Source organism: Mirounga leonina, unplaced genomic scaffold, assembly GCF_011800145.1.
Source record: "Mirounga leonina isolate KUSES-001 unplaced genomic scaffold, KU_Mleo_1.0 Mir_53, whole genome shotgun sequence".
Lineage (NCBI taxonomy): Eukaryota > Metazoa > Chordata > Mammalia > Carnivora > Phocidae > Mirounga > Mirounga leonina.
This window is the reverse complement of record NW_023270807.1, coordinates 11308606-11321001: the sequence shown is the minus strand read 5'-3', so window position 1 is coordinate 11321001 and position 12396 is coordinate 11308606. Positions and strand designations below refer to the sequence as shown.

General features: G+C 38.9%; 1 protein-coding gene across 1 annotated transcript in view; it reads left to right on the top strand.

Annotated features, from left to right (window-relative positions):
* Positions 1–12396, top strand: part of SUPT3H (SPT3 homolog, SAGA and STAGA complex component) — a 535970-nt gene that overhangs the window by 501670 nt on the left and 21904 nt on the right. The gene's annotated exons all lie outside the window — the stretch shown is intronic.

The window sequence follows — 12396 nt, the reverse complement described above, 5'->3', positions numbered from 1 at the left end:
TGCATTTCCAAGACCCAAACATAGTACAACTATTCATTTGTCTAAAATACTGCAAGCCATTATGGTGATGTCTGTGTCTTGTTCATACTTCTGTCTCCGGTGCACAGCCCAATGTTAGGTAGCATATATTTATTACATGCATACATTTATTGAGTGCATGTTTCCTATGATGATTTTAGAGCTTCCCAAGGGGATCAGTGATTCCAAGGCCAGGATGATATACAGCTTGAGAACATGGGCTCTGGAGCGACCGCCTAAGTTCATATCATGACTGTACCGCTTAGTAGTTATGTGACCCTGTGCAAATTACACAGCCTTCCTAATAGCACCCGCCTCATAGATTGTTGTAAGGATCGAAAGTGTTAATACACATAAAATGTTTAGAATAGTGCCCAGCACAGACTCAATACCATTAGCCTTTATAATTATCATAAAGAAACAAAACCTTATTTCTCTTAATCTCCAGAAGAACAAGGCAGTCATTAGGCAAAATACTTTCTACAGCCAGTAGGACATCATTTAGAAATGCATCGATTTAAAAGGTTCAGTTTATAATTGTTTTGAACCAGGTGGTAGAATGGAACCTCCTGAAGACAAAGTGTGAAAGCAAATTGTTGCATCATCAGATACTGCTTTAATCCATCTTCCTTCTGCCCTTGCTGGAAGGTTAGCTCACAAAGACAAATATGTAAGAAGTAGCATTCATTTTATGCAAATTCACTGCTAATTTTATGGGGAGAAGAAGACTATTCCTGTGCTGATAGTCTTTTTGTTAAAAAAAAAAAACACTAAAAGGTACAAAATGCAGAGAATTTACCATAGCTATTGTACTATGAAAATAGTTTGTTCTCCAAAGTGAAGAATGGGCAAATAGAGCATAAATTTTTTAGACATTGTCACTGCCTTCTAATGCCTGTGACTACTCTTTCTTGTGTGGGGGGGGCTGGAAGGGAAGTAGGGAAAGGAAGCAGAGGTATGGGAGAAGAGATAGCTCCTTCTCCACTCAGTTTTCCAAAAGATGAAATCCTTCAATGGCCCTACAATCAGAAGTTAACTAAAAATGTAAAACTGAAGACTTATTGAAATTTGCCCTTAACCGTTTTTAGGTAGGTGCCACGTTAAATGTTCACAGCTCCATGACGGAGCTTTTCAGTATAGTTAATGAAGTTCGGCAAGGTCTGAGCCTGTCACAGCCTTGCGCACTGCATAATTAGGAGAAAAATAGAAAAGTGGAATTAGTTGAAAGGTGGAAGAAAGCAAAATGGAAAAGGTGACTAGAGTGGGGATTTTGTCTAGTGTCACCAATAATGACTTGTTCTTAGGTGCCCATTTTCCTAATTCTGGCATAAATATTTTTAAGTACTTGATTCTGAGCCTCTTCCTTCCTTACTAGAATATAATAAAAATTAGTAGCACAAGTCTTTTAAGTTTCCCAAAACTGGAAAATGGAAGATATGGTATCATTACCATGAAGGGGTCTTCAAATGTCTGAGGATGCTGGATTTTCCATTTCCTTTGACACCCAAATTTATAAGAATTTATAGGAAATACCTTTGGGGCCCCTCTTCTTTAAACAAGGAGTCAATCTTCATCCCTTTGGCAGGTTAAGTTCCTGGGAAAGGCCTGACAAGTCAAAATGATGTGAGTCAATTTTGGATTTTCCCATAGAAACTGTGTTAAGGAGTTTATATTTGTGACCAAGGGTTTGATGCCCCCAGCTTTTTATAGAAATAATTCCAGATACCAAGATTTCATCAATGAAATCAATAATAGAAGGTACTCTTGTGTTTCACAACTTAAGACACATTCATGTATTTTTACTGTAAGGCCATAGGTAACCCTGTGGGATTCTTAAAAATTTTTTTCGATCACATTTTTATTTTAAGAAACTAGAAGGCAACAGTATGTCTACATTAGGATGGAAATTTAAAAGGCTGTTTGTAGAACATTTTGACACATTTTTCCAAGGAGATGTAGGGCCATTCGATGGCTCTTTGATAAAGAAACCACACTTTTTCTCATTGCTAATTCCACTGTAGCCAACACAAGCTTTAGAGAATGAGTATTTTGGTGGATCAGTTTGAGGCTGGATTCCTTTCCTCGTAATTACCTTATAAGTCTATCTGTGCTGCCAGTCATAACTGCATTGGTTACCAACCCAAGCGTGCTCATTGCTGTGAGTCACATCTGTGTCTTTCCAAGGCTATCTGTTTACCATTGAAAAAGAAATCTTTTGTATACCCACATTCTATTCATTCCACCAGTTCAGAAAACTCTTTTCATTCCTTCCATACTGACGTGGCTTTATCCTACTCCTGTATTTAGGTAAATTTTGTATACTAATAGTTCAAGAAATATACCTAAAAAGCCTCATGGAAAGGTATTATTCAAAATTATTGAAACCATTCCAGTGAGGAAAACTAAAAGCTATTCACTTTTTCTGGTCTCTACACATGAAAAATCCCTCAAGTTCTTAATGCTTATATCTAGAATTCCATCCCATGGACTAAATTCAGTGTCCACGTACACCGTCTCTCAGTGGTTACAGACTCATTATTACATCTTGAGCTCCCAGAAAAGAGAAGACTTAATCTATGAGTGTGATTCCTACACTGGCAAATCTTGAACATAATCTAAATCTGTGCTTCTAGATGAATCAGGAGCTTCTCATGAATATAAATGTGACTCTGTAGGAAGTGACTGCAAGCCATGATAAGCGGTGGCCTCACAGCATCTATATGTGTTTTGTACACACACAAATACAGATACATTTAGAGAGATATGTACATACATATATACATATCGTATATAGAAACTATTACAAAGGAAGCCCAACTTCCCCAGACTCTGACTGACAAAGAGCCAAATAATTGAAAAAAAAAAAAAAAGAAAAGAGTTCAGCATTTCAGTCATAAATTTCCAAGACTCATTTCTGTTTGAGAGTGTTTTTGTCTTGCTAACCACAGAGAACAGTTGGAGCAAGTGGATCATTTTATTTCGATTGCTTCTCCGGCACTGGCCCTGAGGGACAGACTTGATGATCTAATAGGCCTTTTCCGTCCTTAATATCTATAATTTTGGCTATTCTGTGGCAGCTTCTTATTGCTTTAAATAAGCCATCTTAATTCAAAAAACATACATCTGGATTTGACCTGCCTAATATATGTCAAGAAGTGTGTGTCCCTTCAAAGCCCCCCCAGGGAATCAAGAGACTCGAGAACCTGAAAGGAAGCAGGAAGAAAGAGTGTGGAGACTATGAGTCCATTTTTTGTTTATTTGATTTAAGTTATTATTTTTCAATCATGAGATCATCCCTTAGGCCTCTTTAAATCTTATTTAGTTTTGTTTCATTAAAATCTAATCTAAACATTAGTACGTTCTTTCAGAGTTTTTGGAACTTGTTGATTCGGTTTCTTGGAAGTCATCTTACCATTAACTAGCATTTTTGTTTCACAGAATTTGGTCATCGTGTCTGACCAATTCTTGGCCTCGGAACCACTTTGCAACTACACAGACTTGAATATCTAAAGAGGAAGTGGTGTCTATGCATTGCTCCGAATGTCAGCCAGGGGTGGTCCTCACCAGGTGTGTTGGGAGCATGATTACAAATATACAGTAACTGGCTTCTTCCCAGCTAAATACATCACCAACACTATGAATTTGCTTTTCTAAATGTATAAATTTGTAGCCTCGATAATTGGACTTCAGGCCATACATCTGGTTCATCTGCTGGAATTGCTGTCCTTTATTTTTCCTGCACAGAGATTTTCATCTAATATGTAGGTCTTAAAAGCTGTTGTCAGTTAATATTTTCTCCTGCACACATTTAGTGACTTCCTGAGATTATTCTTTCAGACAGGAAGAATCTAGGACTGTGTTTATGTGTCTTATTGTCCGTCTGCCTCTGTACTCTTCCAAGACTCATTCAGCCTCAATACTGAATTACTATTTCTGACCCTTTTTCTGGGTCCTTACCATTATAAGCAGATCAAATCAGGATGGAAATTGGGGTTCATGTGGAGTGCTAATCTCTCCAGCTCTCCTCCGTAGAAGGGTCAGATACATTGCCACAAGAATAGGATTTTGCATATTTATTCATTCAACAAATAATTGTTGACCACATATTATCTTCCAGGAACGTCACTGAATTGCATTAATCTGGTTGCATATAGGGTATCTAGTGCTTCAGCTATAGTTCAGCTTTCAATATCACGTTTGAATTGAAAGCATCACAAGGTAACAAGAAAACCATCTCTCACCTCTGTTCTTCAGAGGAGAGTTGGGTAGAAAGGAGTGGAAAGTGCGCTGGGTGTTAGATGTTCTGGTTCCTCGTCCGGTCTCTGTCACTGAATTCTGGGAGATGTCGACAAGTCATTTAACCTCCCTGCGCCACATTTTTCTCCTCTAAAATGGGCATAGTAATCCCACCTGCTTTCCAGAACTATGGTGAGGTTCACATGAGATAGTGCTTATAGAAGTACCTTGTCAACCATAAACCACCGTGCAAACGTGCACACAAAATACATTGTTACTGATGTCAGCCAACTGAAGCTAAATGATGAAGATAAGTCAAGGGAAATGTCTCACGAGCAAGCAGTTTGGACTTCTTTAATATCTACCAGTCTCTGATAGGAAAGGTTCACATATAAGCTGGCTGACCAGAAAGCCCTGAGTCCAGTTGCAGAGACCCACACAGCACATGTACACAGAACAGAACTGTAATATGTTTCCTACCACAGGGGTGAAGGCAGCGGGGAATTAAAACTCAGAATAAACCCGAAAAACAAATGAGGGCTTGATTTTTTCCCCTACATCAGTGCTCCTCCATCCTGACCGAACATTGGGATAGATGCCTAGGCCCCACTTTCAGAAATTAATTACCTGAGGGTGCTGTCTGGGTCTCAGGATTTTTTAAGATTCCCAGGTAGTTCTAATGGACAGTCAGCCGATGTTGAGAAAAATCACTGTGCCAGAAAGATCAAAAAAGGGGTGCCTGGGTGGCTCAAGTCAGTCAAGCATCTAACTTCAGCTCAGGTCTTGATCTCGATCAAATCCTGCATCGGGCTCCCTGCTCAGCGGGGAGTCTGCTTCTCCCCATGCCCCTTCCCCCTGCTCATGCTCTCTCTCGCTCGTGTGCTCTCTCTCTCTCAAATAAATAAAATCTTAAAAAAAAAAAAAAAAGACCTCCAAAAGTCTATTTATAAAGATAGAATTTATGGACACAAAGAGATAACTGGCAACAGTAGAAGAATATATGTGTGTCATGAATGTAGAGAAAATTGGTGGCACCCATAGGCCTCCAATAGTCTTACAATAGCTTGGGCTGACATCTCACCAGGTGAAAAAGAAAAGCAGAAGAAAAGACAGAGGGAGTTACAAAAATCTTCCTATAATTGTTAGAGTTTACATTTGAAAATGAGTTTCCACCCAGTAATCTGATAGCGTAGAGTGAGTCAAGTGGCAATGGGTATACATAAACATGAGCATTAAGTGTTATTTTCACAATTCTTGTTCCCTGTAGTAAATATTTATGTAACGGCTAATCTGAGTTGTTATAACTAATCATGGCTGGTTCCCTTTAATGTGCAGACACTTTGATTGTGACCAGACTTGTAGTCTCAGGTCATTTACAGAAATGCCCCAAAAAAAATCTTTCCGCAAGAAAGACAGTGGCATTTTTATGCTTAGCAAAATAACTGTATCAGCAATTGGAAAAGTATATAGTACTTAGCACAGTCCCAAAATAAAATGCAAGAAACAAAGTATTAACCTTTCATTGTGGTGCTCAGGGTCCAGTTGCCAGAGCATTGTCCTGATTTATGCCCAAGCATTCAATCCGATCCTTAATGTCAGTTACCAAGAAAAAGTCACATTTATGTGTTTTCAAGTTCTGTTTTTAAACACAAAAAAAACCAAGAAAGTCATAGAAACTGTAATGCTAAAAACTCCATTCCCGTTGTGAAAAGTTATTCTTTACTCTTCAAAAAATATTTTCAGTTGGGAAAAAGACAAAAATGTTCAGAAAGGTCAGGCCTCCCATGTTCTCTCCAAAGACTCTTCTCAGTTTCCCTGCAATATACATGTCTGTCTCTGTCTTACCTCCTTTCCCCACATTTTCCCTTCTAAAGGCTCTCTCTGTTTCTTTGATCGTCTGCTCCACGTGGTTTAGGGAAGGGCTCTGAAGTTCCTCCACAAGGCTTTCTGGTTTCTGGACTACTGTCGAGCTTCTTGTCGCTGTCTCTGTGGTAACTTGTTGGAATATTTAGAAGTCCAGCTCTTGAAGAGATGAGTGAACCCCACCACTTCTGTCCTTAATGAGACCTTTGCGTTAAGTTGAAGAGAAGTTCATGATTGTCAAATTTTCTGAAGTTATAGTGCAGAAGAGAAGCAACGTTGGAAAGCAAGTGATGAAAGGCACCAAGGGTCAGAAATGGTCCCAAAACAATTTTCAAAGCCTGCTACGCATGCACTCTTATCAAAGGACAGGTCTCCAGAATTAGATTGCAGGCACTGACAGGCAAATGCCACTTCCCATCTTGTTACTGATTGCTAGTCATTCGCAATGATGGCATATGACAGGATGGCTTGGATCCACTACATCCTGAGTCCCTGGAGATGCTGTTGCATGCCTCAGGGATCTGTCTTCCTGTCTTCCTGTGATTCCTCATCCAATGCCTGGCACATAGTGGGCATTCAGTACATGTCTGACAAATTGAATTGATTTTATAGATATATACACTTTTAACTTTGGTTTTAACAGAATCTTCCTAGCCATATAGTTTTTCTATTCAACTGGGTCTTTCTAATAAAAACTAGTATGCTGCCATACTAGTTCCAAGTTAGTTTCTCAAATTGGAAACTAAGTGTTGTTTTTCATTTCCTAGCGCTGTTCATGTCCAAATATTCTTCCTGTCTGTGATGTACAAATCCTGACCATCCCCAGAAAAGCATAATTATTTTTTGTTTTGTTTTACTGAAGTATAATTTATATACGATAAAATTCACTCTTTTTAAGTGTGTAGTTTGATGTGTTTTGACAGATATAAAGAGTCCTATCACCACCATTGCAATTTAGATATAGAGCATTTCCATTACTGCAAAAAAAAAAAAAAAAAAGTCTTATAGTTTTCTTCCCCCAGCTGCAGGCCTGTCAACCACTGATCTGTTTCCTGACCTCCTAGTTTTTCCTTTAGAATGTCATATAACTGGAATCATACACATGTACCGCTTAGAATCTGACTTCTTCTTTCAGCGTAATGCATTTGAAATTCATCTGTGTTGTTACATGTATCAATAGTTCATTCTCTAGCTATGTTAATGGACATTTCGGGTTATTTCCAGTTTGGGGCAATTATGAATAAAGTTGAAGATATATAAACATTCACATATTAGTCTTTATGTGGCATGTCTTCATGAGTTTCTAACTTTGAAGAAGTCCAATTTGTCAGTTTTTTTCTTTGGGTATAAGTGTGTTAGTTCAGAAATCTTTGCTTATCATGAGGTCACAAAGATTTTCTCCTGTTTGTTCTTATAGAAGTTTTGTTTTTTTTTTTCACTAAAATATTTTTTTTATTCTTATGTTAATCCCCATACATTACATCATTAGTTTTAGATGAAGTGTTCCATGATTCATTGTTAGTGCATAACACCCAGTGCTCCATGCAGAATGTGCCCTCCTCAATACCCACCACCAGGCTAACGCATCCTCCCACCCCCTCCCCTCTAGAACCCTCAGTTTGTTTTTCAGAGTCCATCGTCTCTCATGGTTCATCTACCCCTCCGATTTCCCCCGCTTCATTCTTCCCCTCCCGCTACCTTCTTCTTCTTCTTTTTTTTTTCTTAACATATATTGCATTATTTGTTTCAGAGGTACAGATCTGAGATTCAACAGTCTTGCACAATTCACAGCGTTTACCAGAGCACATACCCTCCCCAGTGTCTATCACCCAGTCACCCCATCCCTCCCACCCCACCACCCACTCCAAGTTTTATAGTTTCTAAAGTTTCAGTCTGTGATTCATTTCTGCATAATGTTTGTATAAGGTGTGAGGTAAGGATCAAGGGGTTTTTCTTTTTATCTTTTTCTTTTTGCATATGAATATTTAGTTGCTCCAGCTTCCATCTGTTGAAAAGACTGTCTTTTCCTCCACTGAGTTATCTTGGCACCTTTGCTGAAAATAAATGCACCACATACATGTGAGTCTGTTTTGGTGCTTTTGCATCTGTTCCATTGATCTCCATCTCTGTGTGTATGCTATTACCACACTGACTTGATTACCTTAGCTTTATACTTAATTTTGAGATCAGGTAGTATATATCCTCCAGCTTCATTCTTTTCCAAAAGTTTTTGGCTGTTCAAGCCCTTTGCATTTTCATTTAGAATCTGCTTGTCTCTTTTCTATGGAAAAGCCTGGTGGGATTTAGAAAGGAATTGCAATGAATCTATAGATAAGTTTATGGAGAATATCTTAACAATATTTTCTTCTAATCTATTAACATAATATACCTACCTATTCATTTAGGTCTTTTTAAATTTTTCTCAACATTTGGTAATTTTCATTGTACAGGTCTTGCATGTATTTTGTTAAAATTGTCCCTAAGTATATCGTTTTTTCATGTTTTTATAGTTTCTTAATTTCAGTTGCTACTTATTCATTACTAGAATATATAAATAAAATTGATTTTTATGTTGCCCTCATATTCTGAAACCTTGATAAAGTCATTCGTTCTAGTAACTATTTTTAGATTTTTTTGTTGTTTTCTAGGTAGACAATTGCGTTGTCTGTGAATCGAGGCAGCTTTATTTCAACATTTCTAATTTGTATGCCTTTTATTTCTAGGGTTTTTTTTGTGACAAGTTTTTTTTTTTTTTAAGATTTTATTTATTTACTTGACAGAAAGAGACACAGCGAGAGAGGGAACACAAGCAGGGGGAGTGGGAGAGGGAGAAGGAGGCTTCCCACTGAGCAGGGAGCCCGATGCGGGGCTCGATCCCAGGACCCTGGGATCATGACCTGAGCCGAAGGCAGACGCTTAACGACTGAGCCACCCAGGTGCGCCTTATTTCTGTTTTCTTGACTGATTTCACTGATATTAATGGTGAATAGAAATGGTGAGAGTGGATATCTTGCTTTATTTGTGATCATATGGGGAAAGTGGTGAGCCTTTCACAATTAAGATTGATATTAGCTGTGGGTTTTTTATACATGTTCTTTATCAGATTGAGGAACACCATTGTTTTTAGCCTTTTTCTAGGTATGTGTATGCCTCATTTTGGAATTTCTAATGCTTTTTCATGTATACCACTAGGTATACTTATAATAATTTCTGCCACCAAGAAGGTCTTTGGTTAGCACACCAAAGTGTATCTGTCCTGAAACTAGACTTTTATTTCTTAATATTTCTAAAATTTCTAGCAATATTGGAAACTTTTCTTACCTAATCCACCTTGTCATCTAGGTGGCCACTGTGCCCAGTTCCCTTCCGCATAACAATACATTTCTTTTCAAATGTCAGTGGACTTGAGTCTTTTTCATCGAGCGGTGTCTCTTAGTGCCCACCAAGAGCAAGTGACATCACTGAATGTTTGATATGATTCATTCTGATGTAAGCATTCGTTCATCACCTTGTGCTGCTGCTGTGTGGTAAAGTGATAAATGGCCCCTCCTGTCTTACAGGAGACTGGCTAAATGGCCTGGCTGTCACCACATGGCAGTCACGCTCCCCTTCTGTCGAAGCGCAGACCATCAAACTGCCCTTATCCCTGGCATTTAAAAAACTAATTTTTCTTATCCTTATATATCATCTAAGTGTTTGTTGATATGTATTTAAGAGTTCCATGAAAGCCTGAAAAACATTTGAATGATTTATGGCTGGTAATGTCTCTCCCTCTCTTTCCATTCATTCTCTTATACTGAAATAATCCCAAAGCAAGTGGGCAGCACTGACCAGCCTCATGATCTCATGTCCTGATAGGTTTGTTATTAAACTGATACTATTTTTTAGAGAAAGCAGAGCCTTTACATTTATTTATTACTAAACCCAAGGGGCTTTAGGTAGGACTTTATCCATGGCCCAGCATTCTCAGCAGCTACTAAAACCCCCAAGTGTCTCTTGAAAGAGTTGGTCTTTGTGGCTGTCGATAAGTGAGCTCTCTATAGGACCTCAGAACTAAAGAAGGGGCAGGTCATGTATAATGTGTGATGTACTTTGAGATCCTCCTAAAAGTAATGTTCGTATGCTGCAGTATGTAAGTTTGTATGCTGCTGTATTGCAAATACGTGCCCCAAATACACACCATCTCTTCCTCCCAGATGACTTCACAGTAGGGATGGCTCAGTGCACTTCCTCCCTTTCAGCATGCAGATGTTCACATGCTGTGGGCACTGGTTGCTTTGAAGGAAACGCGTCACTAAGATCTAACCTCTGAGGAAAGATATTTTAACTGCTTGAATTGAATTTAGAGATGAAAAAAGAAAACTGAAAAATTGATTAGGAGATGATTTGTGGGTTTTTTGCAAATATTTTAGTAAAGAGCTCACACTCCGCGCTTGCCAATGAGTGGTAGAACAGACTTCTGAAAATCAGCAAATTAACTTTCCTTTTTTGATTTGAAACTGTGGCTCTGTCACTCCCATAGGACTGAGCAGGGCTGTGACCCTCATTCTTGGAAAGGTTCTTTGATAGCTTTATGTGTGCGTGTGTGTATGTGCTCTCTCTCTCACACATGAATACACATATACACGCAAGTAACTTCCTCCCTCTCCCTACCCCCCGGACCCTTATGTAAGATTCCTAGTAACGAGAACCACAACTGTTTCGCTGACTCCTCAGAGCACACTATGTGCCTTTCACACAGGATATACAGAAGAAAATGTTGGAAGGAAGATAGGATGTTGTCAGTATTACGATGATCTTACCAGGGTTTTCCTTTAAGTGTGATTTCAGTTATGCCCCACACCCTGCTGTTAGGATTCATAGGCCGTCCGCACTTAGGTGTCTGCACGGCTGCCTCCCTCACTTTATTCTGAATATTACCTTGTCAAAGAGGCAGCACTCCCACCCCATCTCTCTTTGTCCCTTCACGCAGCCTTATTAGTTTTTATACCACTTATCACCACTGTCATATTGTAGATTGTGTGTTTCTTTAGTGACTGTCTCACCCCACTTAGAAAGTCAGATTCAGTGTATCCATGATGCATGCTCAGCACCTAGAACAGTGCGTGGCCCATCACAAGCATTCAATAAATACTTGTGAATGAATGAATACACAAATGCGGGCCAGGGGCCCATTTTCAGACCTGCAAACCTGCGTTCCCCAAGAGCCTTAGAGTTAAATGGAACATCCCCAGACCCAATGGCACATTAAGCATTGTGTGTAGAGAGGATAACTGATACATCTTGGTATGTTTTCAACACTATGTAGATACTGTTAGGATTAATAAAATTCATTTAAACACATCATCGAAGGATTAGATCATTAACATTCTCTCAGTCGGCGGCTACCGGAAATATAACTCCCATGTGAGTGTTCTTAAATTTGTTTCATATTTCCCCATACACAAATTTTTTCACCGTACTATATTTTTAATATTCCCTTATACATTATAAAGATGGGAATTACTGATCCTAAGGTTCGCTAGACCAAAAATAAAGTAACTTGATCTTAGTTACTTAGGTTAACCTTAAAGCAAGGGACTGTGGTATGATGGCCATTAGCAACAACTTGGCTTTTAAAATATCTCAGATTTCTTCCTTTAGAGGCCAATCCTTAATATTCTTTTTTTCTTCTACTTTACACAGTGCTTAAGAGGAAAATGCCAGTCTTGAGAATATTACCCTAAGTTTCCCACCTCCTAGATTTATCATTTAGGAAAAAGCTTTGCTTAAAAGTACACTTTGGGGCCAGTCTTTGTTTCAAGTGACTTTGGCTCCCCTGGACCTGCTTTAAAACCCAGAAAGAAAAAATTTCCTGGGCAGGTAGAAGCAGAACTGATCTCATTTGACCCTCTTGGCCCAGAAAATGAGTGATTACAGAAGTAGCTATTTCTACTTCCTAGACTGCTTTCGGTTTGTAAGGACTTCATCAGCGGCCTTAGTTTCTGGACTGTCTGGTTAGAGCCTGGCTTCTAACACACCATACAGATCTAGAGGAGAAAATAATAAAAGGAGGTGGGTTACCAACCTTACTAGTTTCCTGAGACTGCTATAACAAAGTCCCACAAATTGGGTGGCTTAAAACAACAGAAATGTATTATCTTACAGTACTGGAGGCTAAGAAGTCCGAAATTAAGGTGTCAGCAGGGCTGGGTCCCTCCGAGGGCTCTGAGCTTTTGGTGATAACCAGTAATCCTTGGTGTTCTCTGGTTTGTAGGTACGTCACTCCAGTCTCTTGCT